This window comes from Zonotrichia albicollis, chromosome 17 (genome assembly GCF_047830755.1).
Source record: "Zonotrichia albicollis isolate bZonAlb1 chromosome 17, bZonAlb1.hap1, whole genome shotgun sequence".
NCBI lineage: Eukaryota > Metazoa > Chordata > Aves > Passeriformes > Passerellidae > Zonotrichia > Zonotrichia albicollis.
Genome location: NC_133835.1, coordinates 719,756 through 736,651, shown reverse-complemented (window position 1 = coordinate 736,651; position 16,896 = coordinate 719,756). Strand labels below are relative to the sequence as shown.

The following is a 16,896-nucleotide window of genomic DNA, read 5'->3' as shown; positions in this document are numbered from 1 at the left end:
TATATAACTAGCCAGGTCTTTTGCAATGGGCTTTTAAAAAATCATTGTGTCCTAATTTTTTCTGCCTTACCATCTTCAGCTCCTTTGCAGAGTAAGCAGCAGTACTATCGTGTTACTGCTTGGCAATGCAGCAGCTGGCTGTAACCCAACTGTGCAGTACGGGACATGGAAACAGATGGAGCAGCAAATGCTCTTTGTTTCCTCTCCTGCTTTCTAAAACAGATTGTGAGTAAAAACATACAGGGGAGGTTTTTGCCATCTTCCCTGCTGCTGTGGCTTCCTGGCTGCTGACAAAGCCATGGCATTATATAGCGGGGGTAACATCTCCCTTCAGCAAAGGGAAGCGGCGTCCTTTGAGAGGAAAGCTGCCAAGAGCAGAAGGGCATTAGATACAATGTCAACATGCCCTTGCATGGGAAGGAAGAGTGCAGTGGGTGAAATAGGTGAACTGAGCCGAGGGCCCAACAAGTCCTGCTTCTCTTGTTGCTCTGAGTCCTGATTTTGGTGTTCACCTGACCTTGGGTGAACCCCATCAGCTCATTAAACTGGCATGCATCAAAAGTGAGCAGTGTTTTGACAGGAACCTGTATTGGCCTGATGGATGATCTGGCAAGAACTGGGATGAGAACGAGGAAAGCAGCCACACTCCAGGATGGGTCAGAAATACAGGGGAGGAAGGTAGAAGTGGGATGTCCCTTGTGAACCAGATTGGCTCTGCTGTCCAGGGTAGTCCTTGTTCCAATACTAGACAAGACACAGGAAGGAGGTCCATGCTCCCAGGTAGCTTTCTAGGAGCCAAACTCTGAGGTTGCTGGCAGTGAAGGTCAGGAAAATATCCCCAGCAGAGGTTTGCCTGCCTTACTTCAAAATTCCTGTGGGATGAAAACTCCCCAAAATAAGGTACCTGTGTTCCTGACAGGTTTCCAAAGGACTTCTACTGTATCACAGCCTCCTATTCTTCTCTGTTTCTAGTAAACTCTGCTGCTCTCAAATACATTTCTGCTAAGTTGGCCAGTAGTGCTCTCTACCCCACAGGTGACCTTATACTCTGGAAAACATGAAACTGTTTCACCACCAGCAGCCTTGAGCTGGGCGACACCTGCCCAGAGCAGAGGACGATTGCTGAGAGGCCTGTGGCCAGGGCTTATGACACAAAACTGAGCTAGAACCGCCAGTGCACCCAAACAGCAGCATGAGCGGAAGAGACAGAGCTGTGCTGTTGGGAATTTAGCTGACTAGAGATTGGAAAAGTCCAAGGCCGTGGCTAATTCCAAGTCCTGCACCTGCAAGATAGCGTGTCCTTGGGCCTAGCTGGGTATGATAACAAGCGGACAGAGAGACGTGGGGAATCGGGAATGTAGGCCCAAAGGAATGAGGAAGAGTTGATGGTATAGTTTAACCAATAGATCGCTTGGCTTACAGAATATTCATAAACTTATTATTTGCTGCATAAGTGTCTGTTGCTCTCGTCAATAAACGGAACTTGCTTATCACTCATATTGAGTGTCCAAGTCTCCTCTCACTGACAAATGGCTCATCCCCGACAAAGGCCTCATTCTGCAACACTGTGCCACCTCCTTGTGCCTCCCTGCTCACTCTCCCGCTTGGCTGCACGAGCTGCTTGGCCCATTAGGTGGTGTTACATTTTAGTTAAATGGTATGTGTTATGAACAAAAATTCGGTTAATATTTTTTTTGTGATAAAGAGTTACAGGGACGCAGCCAGATCTCTGTCTCTGCTAGGGTTCTTAGTGCTTTGTTATTGTAATCACGGGTCGTTGTTGCTTATCTCCTCTTTTGTATTAGTAAAAGCCCTGGCTGGGTGGGGTGATGGCCCTTCCCCAAGGCTGTGCTCTCTTCCAGCACAGGGAAGACACCTGAGAGGGCGGGGGGGTTATGCAAAGTGACTCCAAAGACCAGAATGCTTTGAGACCTCGACTCCAAAATGCACAGAGAAAACCCCAAAAACAACGAGCCAAATAAGAATTGAGAGACTAAAGTGATGTCCAGACGTGAGGAGCCAAGTGCTGAGCCTGCAGAGATGTGGAGCCCCTCTCGCCCTGAGCACAGAGTCGTCCCGACACCGGGACCAGGCGGGACAGAGCCAGGGAAACCAAGATCTGATGGGGACATCACGCCCTAAAGGCTCCCAAGAGGACTGGATCCCCTGGCTCTGCCCCTGGTGGACAGAGCTGCGCATATCCTCCTCCTCTGAGTCGCCCTGGGAGAGGCGACGGGGACTGCAGCCCTGCCGAGCCACCCAATCCTGAGCTGATCACTTTTAATAAAGGCATTAAAAAGGAGAAGAAGTCTCCTGGCCCTGTTTATTTCAGCTGGGGGCGCTTGTCCAGGATAGCCACGCCGCAAGAAGACTCAAGACTGGCCATCTTAAACTTCAGGACCAGAGGGATCGGCTCAGGAGCAACGACGCAGAGGAGCACCGGAGCACCGGATTGGTGAGAAAGCCGCTGGTGGGGGTGGGAGACGTGCGCATGTGTGTGTGAATGAGACGAAGGCCGGCAGCCGGACCTTCGAAGTGAGAGCGGACCCCTCAGTACCGCGTTTCCGGACTCCTGCGAAGGGGCCGGCCTGGAACAGGGGGAAGCGCTTGGAATTAACGTGAGTGAGTCGTCTTCCAATGGGGAATAAAGGGCCCCCCCCACTCCGGGCATGCGGAGGGAATATTTGTATGCATGGCACGCACCCAAAATAGGCCCTGACAGAGGGAAGTCAGGCAGATTTGTCAGTCCCGAGAAGGATTCGGGTATTGGAATATGAATCCCAATATAACCAGTTAGATGGTGCCTGGGCCAGTTCTGACCCTTGCTGCTGGGCCAAAGGCAGCACTGTGGTGCTTTACTCTAGAGATACCTTGGCTGCTGGAAATTGCAGCGGGGCACAGACGCAAGTCCAGGCTTGTCAGGACTCCGTTTACCTCAGGAGAGAGAGCTTCTGGCGATGGTGAAGAGAAAATAGGAGTGGATTCTGCTGGAGGGTTGCCAGATGTTTATTCCATGGTTACAGAGATGTCTGCACCGGGGCAACTGCTGCCACCAGAATAGAGGCTGCATGGTCTCATTAACCTTTTAAGCTCAGGGCAGGGGAAGGGGAGGGGACAGGTGAGCCACCAACCAGGTGAAGGGGCAGGGTCTCAAGGGACTAGGGACACCTATACGGGCCAATGTCCCCCAGGCCTGAGGGACCAATCACACGACGCCTTGCTGGTATGTTAGCCTGATTGACAGGGCACACTCAGCGAGGGGCGAGGGGGAAGGGAGAAGGTATAGGCACACCTGGGAAGGGACCGGAAGTTTAAAACAGGACATTGCAACACATCGCAACATTCGGGTAGCATTTGTAAGTCTCGAGAAGGATTTGCGTAAGATTTTGTCAGTCCCGAGAAGGATTCGGGTAGCTCACAAGCCCTGCAGGCAAAAGTAAGTCCTGACACAGGAGTCAGGCACAAACCCCAGCGAAGGAGGCTGTGGTTTGCTTTTAAGTCCTGATGCGGTGAAGCCTAAAAATTGGCAGGTTAGGCAAACTAAAAATCAGGCAGTTGTTTTTCCTGACTGAGGGAGTCAGGCACAACCCGGATTCTTAGGCCGAGGCTTCGTGTGTTCAAGTCCCGATAGATGTAAGACCTGACGTGGGGAAAGTTGGGCAATCAAGAGATCGGGCAGTTGTTTCAGTATAAAGTCCTGAGCAGCAGGCAGAAATTTGAAGTTCAGTGGAGGAGGCTGAAGCTCCTCAAAGAAGGTTCTTTTTTGAAATTACCGGTCAGTAAAGGCACCTTTGGGATTTTTTACTGTTAAGACCTGGAAAATGGGAGGGTGTAATAGTAAAAAGACCGGCAAGAGACTGAGGGACATACCCCCCAGTAGTTCCCTAGGAGAACTGTTAGTAAAATGGGATTCTATAGAGGCCACGGAGGGATTAGATAAAGTGAAAATGATCCATTATTGTATGGAAGTGTGGCCAGAATTAGAGTTGCAAGGAGGATGGCCTTCGTGTGGGACAAAGGATAAGTGGATGTGTCAACAATTAAATAATTATCTGACAGCTCGAGGGGATACTGATCCTGAGCAATTATTGTATGTAGCTTGCTGGTTAAAGAGCGCTGTTGGGGATGAAGGGGTGCGAATTTGTAAGGTACAGAGGAAGAAAGAGGGGAATGAAGGAGGGGATGATAGGACTAGTAAAAGATGGGACACCCTGGATTATTTGCCTCCTTCTGCCCCTCCACCATATAATCCTCTTCTCCAAGCACCTCAAATGGCAGGTCCGGTTCTTCCCCCGGCTGCCATCTCATTACCACCTGCTCAAACTCCTCCTTCTACCTCTTCAGCTTCCACTATGATAAACCCAGTATCCCCTCCAGTTCCTTCTGCACCACCACAAGTGCCTACTCCACCTGCTGCATTCTCCACCCCTTCTCCAGCTGCACTTAATATTCACTCAGGCTCTTCTCCCCCTCCTATGGCTGTCCCTTTACCTCCTCCCCTAGTAAACAGCCGTCAGCAAATACACCTGCTGATGGGCAGAAAGTTCAGGGTAACCCAGATATCCCTCAAAGTAGTTTGGCATCTGAAGATGGGCCGTACTGTAGCACCAGATCCAAGACCTCCAAGGGAGAGAGACTCTTTCCCCTCAGAGAGGTTCCTATGGGAGGAATAGCGGGAGGTGTTGGCTTTGTGAATGCACCCCTAACTGCTTCTGAGGCGAGAGGATTCAAGAAAGAGTTGGGGCATTTAGTTGAGGACCCAGTGGGCATAGCTAACCAAGTAGATCAATTTCTAGGTCCAAATATCTACACTTGGGGGGAGATGAATTCCATCCTGAGTATATTATTTTCCCCAGAAGAGGTCCAGATGATTAGGGTGGCTGGCATAAGAATTTGGGAGAAAGATAACCGTCCAGGACCCCAGGTGCCATCCGGCGAACAGAAATTGCCACTAACGGATCCCAGCTGGAACCCTAACCAGGAGGAGGGGAGGAAGGCCATGATGGAATATAGGTCTTTGATAATACGGGGGATCAAAGAGTCAGTTCCCAAAGGAACTAACACCCAATTGGCATTTGAGGGCACACAGGAGAAAGATGAAGCTCCTGCTGCCTGGCTTAATCGCCTAAAGCTCAACTTCCAGTTGTACTCTAGAATAGACCCAGACACCCTAGAAGGTCAAATGCTACTAAAAGTCCAATTTGTTACCAAATCTTGGCCTGATATAAGGAGGAAACTGGAAAGGATGGAAGATTGGCAAGAGAAGGACATAAATGAGTTATTAAGAGAGGCATTGCAGGTGTATTTAAGGAGGGAGGAAGAAAAAGCAAAGGCCAAGGCTAAGATGATGGTTGCTGTAACTAGGGAAAGTGCAGGGGGGGCGGGTCCACCACCAGGAGGAGGCGAGGATAGGCCTCTTGTACTGTCAGGTGCAAGAGGGATAGAGACACCTCAAGGCCCTTTGAGAGAACGACATTGCTATTACTGTGGAGAGCCAGGACACACCAGGAGGTTTTGTAGAAAGCTCAGTCTCGATACGGCAATAGCCAGGGAACAAGATAATTTAGGGAAGATCCTTAGAGGTGACAAGTAGAGGGTCAGGAGCTTTATACTTTAGGGGACCCGATGCAACATCTAGACGAGCCCTTGGTAAACTTTGAGGTGAGACCCCTAAATGAAGAATTAGAATTTTTGGTTGATACAGGAGCAGATAAGTCCTGTCTCAACAAAGTAACATCTGAAGTTAGACAAAAAACCAGCTAGGTAGAAAAGATATCCAATAGCACCAAAACTGGCCAGTAAGACTTAACTTATAATAAGTGGTGTGAAAGTAAAAGGTACCTTATTGTTGTCTTGCTGTGTGTGTGAGAGTGAGTCACAAGCAAAGTCAGCCTCAACTTCCCGGGCAGGTGGGAAGGGGGCAGTGGAAGTGTGTGTGTGACCTGCAAACCAGACTAGTGCTCCCCAGATGTGTGAAGGAGCCGTAGCTGTGAGAGCGTGAGTGACACGCAGGCAGCCTCACAGGTGAATGTGCACCAGAGGCAACCAGAGTCTGGGCCCTTCCAAGAGGCTCAGAGACCTGTGGGCCAACCCCCAGGGTGAAGGGGGGGCTACAGGGACCTGTGATTATCTAGCAATAATGACCCAGTTTGTGTCTTGAAGGTGTGAAAGAATGTGTAAAAGTGAATGAGAAATAAAAGAGAGTGAATATAGACAAATTAGAATAGAAGTAATGTAGATTGTGCATTACAAGTTTTACCACATCTCCTTAGAAGGAAGTGTATTGTGCAAAAGAATGGTGTAAGGAAAAAAAAAATTAGGTGTAAGGGGTTGAAAGAAGTATTTAAGCTGTAAGTGAAAGTAAGAAACAGAAGCAAGAGATAAATAAATAAGATCTTGAAAAATAGAACAGAAAACCAGTGAATTAAATACACAGAAAAATATGAGAATAAGAGTACTTTGGGAGTTAAGTTAGCTGAGAAATACAACTCCTTGCAAAATACAGAGTATGTAGAAATTGATGAGAGAAACATACAAGCTATGGAGAAAGAGAAAATACTGATAACATTAAACAGAGAAACTGAGTTTTGATAAAATCATTAAATAGCAGACCATTAATGCCTGTGTTTGAAAGCCCATTTCAGGTACTCTTCATTACTAATTCGACTGTGAAGACCAAAAGAAAAAGGTTGGACTCACATCACTCTCACCCCCTGGCATTGGACCAGGATTCAACATCAAGTTTTTTTCCCTCTGGCATTCTGGCATTGGACCGGACTGCACCCCTTTCTCCTTCTGGCATTGGGCCAGACTCCCAGGTTTTTCCCTCTGGCATTGGGCCAGAGTCCACACCACTCACCTCTGGGCACTGGATAAGGATTCATCCACATCACAAGTTAATTCACCTGAGTATACTGGGATTTAAAGTTGACTCTCAGGAGGAAGAGTCAAAAAGACTGAACTGTATGGGGAAAATTGGTATCAGAGTTCTAACATTGCTTAAAATGCTTCAAAACTGTTCTGTGTAAACTATGTTGGTAAAAAGTTTAGGGCTGTAAATAAGTAATTCTGGTTTAAGTTCCCCAATATATTTCTAAAGATTCCAGGTTAATCCTCTACAGAACATTCCCCTAGGGGAAACCAAAATTGGTAGGGAACAGACCAAGAGAGGCTTAACCAGAGAAGGGGGTAGAAGGGGCTCTAAAGCGCTTGGAAGCTTCTCCTCAGTAAAATTCCCCAAGAGGCAAGGCCGGGTGGGCAGGCTGTGCAAGATGACCCATACCGGACTCTTGGGAAGGGTAGTACTGATGGCTCTGATTGCTGGTGGTGCTCTGGGAAGCCCAGCTGAGCTGTGCAATGAATGCTACCAACCCCTCTATGAGGAGGAAGTGAGCTCCTTGTCGAGAGTCCACATCAGTTCTAACCCTGATTGTGTTAACCCCTCCCAATTGGTCCTTTATCAGAAAAATAAGAGAGTGTATTGGATAGCACACAATACTGCCACTTTTAGGCAGCCACTCGTAAGAGAGTGCCCTATAGGGGAAGCCTGGTTGTGCTTTGAATGTGATGCTGCTGAAACAAGCTCAGCAGATCTAGTAAAAAGCAAAGAAATGGTGAAAATGGTAAGAAAAATTGTTTGTTACAAGTATTTATATGAGTGTACTGGAAAAGAGATAAACCCCTTTTGGAACACATTTCAGGGGAGCTCTAAACCCCTAGGTTTGATCTCATCTGGCAACTGCATTGCTAGAGTGATAAAACCAATTTTCTTATTACCCAAAGAAACCGGATCAAGTTTGGGAGTTCCTATATATAATGATTTGAGAGAAATTAGACAAAACCAGGAAAGTGAAATAGAAATTGAGAAAATCCAAAATTGTAAAAGCCAAGTTCAGACCCCAATATCTGTGTTGAACAAAGTCATCCGGCTCCAGGCAGTATTAAAAATAAAGAATTCAATTATTAGGGACATTTCAAACGAAATAAAAAGATTAGCATGTGCAAATAATCAAGATCAAACTCCTACACTTGATCCCAGTGGGTGGGAGAACTTGGAGATTTTCAGAAGAAATGTATGGGAAAAGGTAGTTTTTCTCACTGTGTGTAGACTTGGAGGATTGCTCTTTTTACTATGCTTATTTATCTGTTTTAGTAAAACAGTATTGGCTGTACAGACCAACCTGAAGAAACCAAGAAAAGTAACAAGGTTAAGTAACCATGATTGTTATGAACAAAAATTCCGTTAATTTTTTTTTTGAGAGAAAGAGTTACAGAGACGCAGCCAGATCTGTCTCTGCCAGGGATCTTAGTGCTTTGCTATTATAATCACGGGTCGTTGTGGCTTATTGCTCCCTTTGTATCAGCAGAGCCTTGCCCGAGGCTGAGTTGTACCTTTCCCAGAACAGTGAAGAGAAGAGACCTGGAGGGGGGGGGGGGTTATGCAAAGTGACTCCAAAGACCAGAATGCTTTGTGGGACCCCGACTCCAAACCCACAGAGAAAACCGCAAAAACAACGAGCCAAATAAGAATTGAGAGACTAAAGTGATGTCTGGACATGAGGAGCCAAGTGCTGAGCCTGCAGAGATGCGGAGCCCCTCTCGCCCTGAGCAGAGTCGTCCCAATGCCGGGACCAAGCAGGACCGAAGGCCGAGAAATTAACATTTGACAGGGACATCACGCCCTAAAGGCTCCCACGAGGACCGGCTCCCCGGCTCTGCCCCTGGTGGACAGAGCTGTGCATATCCTCCTTCTCTGAGTCGCCCTGGGAGAGGCGACGGGGACTGCAGCCCTGCCGAGCCGCCCAATCCTGAGCTGATCACTTTTAATAAAGGCATTAAAAAGGAGAAGAAGTCTCCTGGCCCTGTTTATTTCAGTACGCTCTGTCTCGCCTCTCAAAAATGTACGGTTTATTCCAAGCCTGTGATGCTCCCTTGCAGTATCATGCATCTGTAAACCCATTGGCCCAAGTCTTATTCCGTGCTCACTTTGAATCTCCCTGTTAAAGTGTGCGAGAGAGACCACAGATGCTCTCTTGGCCCTTTTCTCCCTAGGCTCTCCCTCTCTCCCCCTTCCCCCCTTCACCCTCAGGAGCCATGCTGCTCCCAGGGGTGGGACCCCCGATAAACCCTCATCCAATCAGCACCCTCAGAAGCCTGTGGAGTCTCCTTGCCTGCCTGCTGCTACCAGCGAACACACAGCTTAGGGGGCCCCCCGGGGATTCCCGGGGACCTTCAAACCAACTGCTACAATCTGGCTTTGCTGTGGTTGACGTTTGTGCTGCACAATGTAATATTCTAGGTTCTTGGCAAGAACTGAGTTTATTGTTTAGCCACAGGCAGAACCTGTAACTCCTCAAGTTAATCCTATAGCCTGATGTTTTTTGACAAACTAGCCTTGACAAACTAATTGAATTCCCATTTCTGTGAGTACCTTGGAAAGCAGGAACCACAGTCAGGTCTCAAGAGATAAAGAAAGATGGGGATTTGTGAGATCACTTTCACCATTTCTGACCAGTGCAGAGGCATTTCTGGGTGTAATTTTTCCTGGCCTTGTTGTCTCTGGGATGACCATTCAGACACCTATCTGAAATCCCACCAGGGTGTTTTGCCTAAGTTTTCTCAGCTCCATCCCATTATTCCTGTTCTTTTTAACGAGCAAAAAAAAAAAAAAATTGTTCTGTTTTGTTGTTTATAGGTGTCCTCAACTGAAATTTATGCACCTTGTTATTTCTTCCTGTATCCTTTCAATAAAATAAAACAGATTTCATTGTTTAAAGTTCAATCCCTTTTGCTCTTGGGTATTGTCTTGACCTCTGTCTGCATACTTACTTATACACCTCCTTACTTATACATAATGAAAACGCACGAAATCCTACCATGAGCACTAGAAGTGAGTTATAATTCTTCATCTGTTATCCTCTCTCATAGAGTCAAGGGTTTCAGGACCAGCCACGTTCCTGCTGAACTCAGTGGGAACAGCAGCAAATTCTTTGCTCTACCACATAACTGAAAGGGGAAATGAAGTTTCCAAACCTGTTATTGCCAGCATTGCAATGCTTAGTGTCCCCCTGTGCTGCGCTGACTGTGACAGACAAGCTGGGTTCCTCTCAGCAAATAGGTATTCAGCTTTAGGTAAACCCCTTTGAAGGCTGTTCTTTGTTAGTTTTTTAAACATCTTGGAGATCTACTAAGCAGATCAACTCAACCAACAGGTTCTTATATTTTGAGTGCTGTGCACTCAGGCTGGGTGCTGGCAGTTTGAACTTGTGCATCTCTGTCCATCTCTGTACCTCTGAGGCTGCTCATTGTGAACAGCTGCTGTTAGAGGAGAGAAAAAACACTTGGGATTGCACCAGAGCAGTGTCTTAGGGGACCACCCCATGCAGCCTGCAGGTAGTCCCTCAGAACAGCACATCTGCAGGAGGTCATGGTCAGCCCCGCCACGGTGGAGCTGTCTCATGGGTAGCCCAGACTGTTGAGCAGCTCATAGGGATGAGGCAAGTCTGAGGTCAACTTGGAAAGTCAGTCTGCAGGCTGGGATCAGCATAAGGCCAGTGATGGTGACCAGGAACAGCCCCAGCCCATGACAGGTCTGTAGTAACAAGGCAGAGCTGAGGTTAGGTCACGCAGGCAGGCTCCAGGTCAGGGTCAGAGGCTCAGGGCTGGGCATGGCCATGGGCATGGGCAATTGATGAGGTGTGCGCTGGAGACAAGCACACCTCAACGCAGCTCAGACAGAGCCTGAGGGTCCAGGGCTGTTGCTGCAGGCCCCCAGCTGGTAATAATTGGCATTGACTCCATGATTGCAGGAGGCTGATCAATTGCTTTATTACACTATATTATCCTGTACTATACTCATTAAGAAACTTGTCCCCTTCCAGACAGTCCAATACAGCTTTGACCTAATTGGTCAATCAATCGAAACACCATTACTGGTGTCCAATTAAGAAATCACCCTTTGGTAAACAAATGTCCATAATGCATTCCATATGTGCACAACAATAGGTGCAGCAAGTGGAGATAAGAATTGTTTCTCATTTTTTTCTCTGATCTTCTCACAGCCTTCCCCAGGAAAATGCCTGGGAAAGTTCTGCCTGCTTCTCTCTGTGGAGAGAGCTGCTGCCACACAGAGCTGATGTGAACTGGGGCTCCTGGGCAGGGCTGGGGCACAAGCCCTCAGTGAGGCTGGCCTGAGTGCTTGCTAGTCCTCTTGGGGCCCTGAGAACAACTTCACAGACAGATGAGATTAACAGCATGAGCATGGCCAGTTGAAATGAAGCCAAAGTTCTGCCTCCCCCTGGTCCCGATCTTCAGGGATGGTTGACAAAGTCAAATGCCCTTCCATCACAAGCAATTCCTAAGCAAGCAAAATTGGAGTGGCATAGATGCTGGCACTGCTGCTCATATTGACATCTCACTAGGCCTTCTGGAAGGAGAAAGAGATTAATCTAGTTCTAGAACTAGAAGAGAAGCTGAGGACAGGCAGGTTGACACACAGAAGAAGCTCAAATCTCTCCACCACTGCTGTCAAGTCCTTGGGGAGCAAATTTCCCCCTCATTTCAGAGACAGACTAAGATCATTGTGTGCCAAAAAAGCTGGGCTGTCTGGCTGTCACCCAGTCCTTGTCCATGTCTTGAGCAACCTCATGGAGGTCAGTGGGCTGCATTTGGGATCCATGCGAGGAAAGAGAATCTGTTCAAATTTACCTTCTGTAGTTACTGTCAGATTAATTTGATCGTTTATAACCTATTCAGGATTTTCTCTGCTGGCATATGGACATGATCTATGCCACCTTCACATTTTGAAGGGCATTTTATCTTTAATTTAATATTTCCATAACCTTTTTTTTTGGTGCTTTGTAGCCATAGTTTTTTCTTTGTGGTAATACAAGTGTTCTGAGTAATTTTAGAATCTCCATGCTTCTTACAACCATGTTATCCTTCCCATTTATTCATTTTTTAATAATGTCTTGAGGCAGGAATTTCTTTGTTGATGTTGTTTTTTCAATGTCACCAGATAGAGTACATTATACTCACTGCTATGCATAAGTGTTCTAACAACCCCTCACAAAACTCAGCATTAAACCCAGTCGCTTCTTTTATGTTCTCCAACCAGCTGTTCTAAAAATCAAACCTTTGTGATATCTAAATGTAGCAAGCACATGATATGCTGATGTAACATTTACTCACTCAGTGTGGGGGAAATTGGAGACTTTTCATAATGATGTTTTCTGCCTTGGTAGCAACTCTAACCTCCTAAATACATTACTGTCACCACTGCTGGTTTTACACTCTGTTCACTACAATAGTCCTAATTCTCTCCTTTGCCTATTTAGGTCTGAATTTTCCGCATATAGGGGTTCAGCTACATCTTGGAAGATTAAAATGGTTTAGGTACATTGATTCTGAAGTTTCTTCAACATCCAGCATTACTCCTCCACATGCTCAGCAGTGAGTTCTTCCTGCATGTCTGCAGCCAGCCACTTCAGCGTGCCACCTGTTACCTGCCTTGTACCTGTCTGATAAGGTTGTCCTCGGTCAAAACTGGGTAGTGCAGTTGTCCTGCCTGCTTTTGTGGTTGCAGAGCACTAGTGGTGGCTGTTGCGAAGTTTCTGTGCCTTTTTTCATCTTCCCATTAGTAATTTCCGACTTCTTCAGTTTTGTCAACTTCCAGCCTCATCTTTTAAGTAAGTGAGGGAGTGGCCGTGCACCCCTCACCCCACTCCCTGATCCTGACCAACGGTGCGGGCAGAGGTCAGCGAGCAGCGAACGGCGGCAGCGGGAAACGAGCGGTGAGCAGCGCGTAGCGCGGACGGGCGGCGCAGGCAGGAAGCAGAGCAGACAGGGGATAGTGCAGGAACGGAACTGTGTAGGCATTGGGTGGCGCAGGAAGTAGGAGCTACCATGCAGTCCCACATGGTCTAGCGGTTAGGATTCCTGGTTTTCACCCAGGCGGCCCGGGTTCGACTCCCGGTGTGGGAAAGCAAAGCTTTTAATTTTCTTTGCGTTCTTGCTTTTTTGTTCGGCGCGATCCCTTCTACCACCCTTCGCAGCGCAGGTAACACAAACTCCTGCCCGCAACCCTGGACCTCAGGCGAACGAACTTCTTGGCGCGAATACGGAGCCAGGTTTAGAGTAAGGAACGCCGGCGATAAGTCGGCATTATGTCTCAGCACTGCAGAGCCACTCTCTCGTCCGAATCAAGCCGTCCCACAAACAAGAAAACCTTTTTTAGGAAGTGTGTTACTGAGAGCTTCCCCTCAGCTCCAGAGGTGAATCCAGCCAATTGTGTACTGACCACACCAATAGCCCTGCGGAGCTGAGCGTCGACAGCTGATGGGTCGGGGCATTGCTGCGATACGCCGGGTCTGGCAACAGGGCTGGACACGCAGCTTGTGCAGCTATTTGCTACTCCAGGTCCCTCATTAGCCATCTCCACCCTCTCCGTGAGTACTGCTAGCGTGGGGTTGCATGCTTTCTCCCACACTGCCTGGGCACCAGCCATGGGCAAGGAGTGTGTTAGTGGAGTAGACAAAAAAACCCCATGTCTGTGTACCCGTTCCAGAGCCTGGCTCCACAGGCCAACGGTGATAGAGAAAAGCCGTAGGTAAATCCACCAACGTGAGCCTATGCGCATACTTCAGTCACAATCACAGCAAAGCGAGGGAACAAGGAACATGGAGATGGTTATACGAGACCTGGTGGCTGACTGGAAGCCGAGGGGTAAGAGACAAGCAGCCAGAGCAGTGCATGGGAACAAATACAACAAACCGCATTTTGTCTGTAAGACTAGTAATTTTGTTTACAACCAAACGGTACAGAAATTATTAGGTTGGAAAAAAACCTATTATAGTAATGCTTTGTTTTTAATTTTAAACAGATATTTTTTCCTAAATGTTCCAAACTCTACTAGTTGACTACTTCACCTTAGAAAGACTTGGATACTCCGGGCAAGAGCTGCAGGATGATTTTCTGCTATTAACATTTCAGGAACTTAGTTAGAAATGAAATTAAATGAGACAGTAGTCTGGGATTTTCAGATAAAATTATAACTTCAGGAGGCAAAGTTTGTTTAGAATTTCTCTTTATGTTGTTTCAAATTTTTAAAACAACAACAACAACAAAACAACCTAAAATTCCCCAGCAATTTATTTCATGCTGATTGCAGCAGGAAACGTACTTAATGCTGTCTGTCCTACTTTGAACAATTGCCCCAAACTGTATTATTAAATTTAAATACAAATGAACAATTCTGTGAGCTCTGAGGGAAACAAAGCATTGTTAATGAGACAGCATCGAGCACTGTTAAAGAGGGGCTTTTTTCACAAAACACTACTTCCCTTCTGAGTTAAGCTTCAAGGCTCCAGCAATCTGCAGTGGCTTGGGCCAAAAGCTGCACCTGAAGAGCAGGTCATTGACAGATTGTTTTACTTGGAATTGAAGTGGCTAAAAAATCTGCAAGACACTGCTGGGCCATGAAGGGAGGTGTAGTTTCTGGCAGAAGAGTACGGCCGAAGGCGGGCATTGTTAATCTGATTGAACCACATCGAGCCCTCAGCCAACCGGACGAAGATCAGACTGCAGGCCTGATTTAATCATCGCGTCAGAACAACTTCTGGTGAAGGAACACCCTCCTGTCCACTCCATAACCTAATCCACTTTAGATTGCTGGAAACCAAGAGTCTATGAAAGGCCTCGGCATGGGGCTCTAGAATGTCCTTGAAGGATCTGGGACACGGCTCCTCCAGAGCCAGGGAATGAACGGCTGCTCCGAACGCACCGGACCGCCAAAAGGCCGGAGGCACGCGCGCCGCGAGACCGCCGCGGCGCCGGCTCCCTCCTCCCGCCCCGGCCCCTCCCGGCGGGCGGGCGAGCCCTCGCGAGAGCGCAAAGGCGCGTGACAAGGCCACAAGGCTACCCAAATCTCGCGAGCAATTGAGCCACTGCTTCCGGGCTCAATATCTCGCGAGAGGCGGCGAGCCCGGGCGTGTAAGGGCTTGTTTGGCCGTGCGTCTCGCGAGAGGCCCCTGCGCGGTGCGCTGGGCGCCCCCGTGCCGTGCGCGGAGCCGCGAGCGGCCGGGCGCCATTTCGGGAGCAGCTGCGGAGCCATAGACGGGGCCAGACCGGCACCGGGATCGACTCACGGCCGCGTCGCCCCTTGCCGCCCGCTCCCTGGGGCTGCCTGAGCGCCGCCGTCCATTTAATATTCAGACGCCTGGAGAAGGTGCTCAAGCCCTCGGGCCCGTTTCCCACCGCCAGGGTAGTAACGCCGGAGCCGCTACTGCTGGACCTCGGGGCCCTAGCGAGGATCGTACTGCCCGCGGCGCAGGTAACTGCGGGTGGGCCCCGGCCCCGCCGCCGGGCGAGCGGCGGCCTGCTCCACGGGGTGCTGCGGCCTGGGCGTCTGCGCCCCTCCCGCTGCCATGGCCGCCTCGGCCCTGCCTGGGGGGCCGCTTTGCGCGTCACCAGGGCTAGCGCGGCCGGTGGTCCCCGCCCTGCGGCCAGGCCCTGTGCGGTCTGGTTGTTCCCGTGGCCACGTCGCGGGGAGGCCCAGCTCCCCCGGCGTCGTGCTGCCCCGCCCCGGCTCCCCCCGCTCCAGCTCCCCCTTTCTTCTCGTGATGGCGCTGTGCGGAGGGACCGGGCGTGAGCAGCTTGGGGCCCTTCGCGCAGGGAGACGGGGCGGAGGTGGGGGAGCAGCGGCCGCCGCGGGCGGGCGGGCGGGCGGGGAGTGAAGGCTTTGGACGAAGCGACGTAGGAGGGCGGCCGCGGCAGGGCAGGCAGCGCTGGGCATCGCTGTTTCTGGGAAAACCGAATTCGGTCCGCTCGATCCTGTCAGGAGTATGTGGGAATTGAGGGAATTGGGAATTGCAGGCTGTGGACCTGCCCGCAGACGTATGGGTCCAGCTGAGAGGTTGGCTTCCCTTCTGAGGCGTCGGAGCCATCCCTAAAGTTTCCTGATGTTCTTCCCGGACACTACATGTAAAACGTGTCGAATTGTCATTCGTTGGATTTCTAAAACAAATAATTTTGAGAACGCGACCCTTTTAAATTGCTTTTATGTAGTGTAGTTTAGCAGAAAGAGAGTGATTTCTTTCCAAACAGTGACTAGTTCCGTTGCAATAAATTTCATGTCCCTTTACGCTTTTTGTAGATCCACAAAGTTTCAAGTGTAGTTCATTTTTTTAAATTTTGATGTTTTGATATGTGTTTTTGTTGGTGTTTTTCGTGTGCTTGTTTGGGTGGTTTTGGTTCCTTTTTCCCCTTTACGAACAAGTTAACCATACTTAGCTTTTTTTGAGAAAGCTGAAAGGCTTTTAGGAAAATTATTTGGAGCGTTGTTGTTTAATGAAAGATACCTAAGAATCTGTCAGGATTTTCTAGTAATTTGAAATTAAGGGTTTTCGTTTGCGTTTTTTAAAAAAATACCTCCAGCTTTGTATGAAGCATGATTATATGCATTACATGTATGCATCGCAGGGCTGATAGCAGGACTGGTACACGTAGAGAAAAGGAATTCTGATAGCATGGTATTGTCCCAGTGGAAGTGTTTTGTAAAGAGTACAAAGGGTGCAGATTACTGGGGTGAGGCCAAAGGTCCGTGCAGCTCAGGAGATTCAGTGCTGGTGGCCGGCAGTAAAAGCCAAAAGCAGAATGAGCAGCGCAGTCACACATTGACAGTTCTGTCTGTGTGCGCTTAGTTGTCACTTAGTTGTAGTTCAGGGTCACGAGGCGTGCCTTTGTTTAATGAAAATCTTTTTCTCTAAACTTTTTTGGTTTGGGTTTTTTTTTGAAACATTGCATGTGCTTCGTTTTCTTTGTTAGGATCCACAGTGCCCTTCAACAGTGAATTCAATGGTTAAATGCTTTGTGTATAAGGACCATTGTTTTGAATCCACT

At 48.5% G+C, this 16,896-nt stretch overlaps 1 protein-coding gene and 1 non-coding gene across 8 annotated transcripts in view; both read left to right on the top strand.

Moving 5' to 3' along the window:
- The first annotated feature begins 12,909 nt into the window (after window positions 1-12,909).
- TRNAE-UUC (transfer RNA glutamic acid (anticodon UUC)) lies at window positions 12,910-12,981 on the top strand. The gene has a single exon. It is a non-coding gene; the product is annotated as a tRNA-Glu (tRNA).
- Window positions 12,982-14,992: 2,011 nt separating this feature from the next.
- The window catches only part of RBM39 (RNA binding motif protein 39), a 28,609-nt gene continuing 26,705 nt past the window's right edge, over window positions 14,993-16,896 (top strand). For 3 of the 7 annotated variants that reach the window (XM_074553754.1, XM_074553752.1, XM_074553756.1), the window contains exon 1: window positions 14,998-15,328. The gene's annotated coding sequence lies outside the window, so the exon portion shown is untranslated. Of the gene's footprint in view, window positions 15,329-16,896 lie in introns of all 7 variants that reach the window. The other 4 variants (XR_012583032.1, XR_012583033.1, XM_074553755.1 and 1 more) reach the window with 4 other exon arrangements.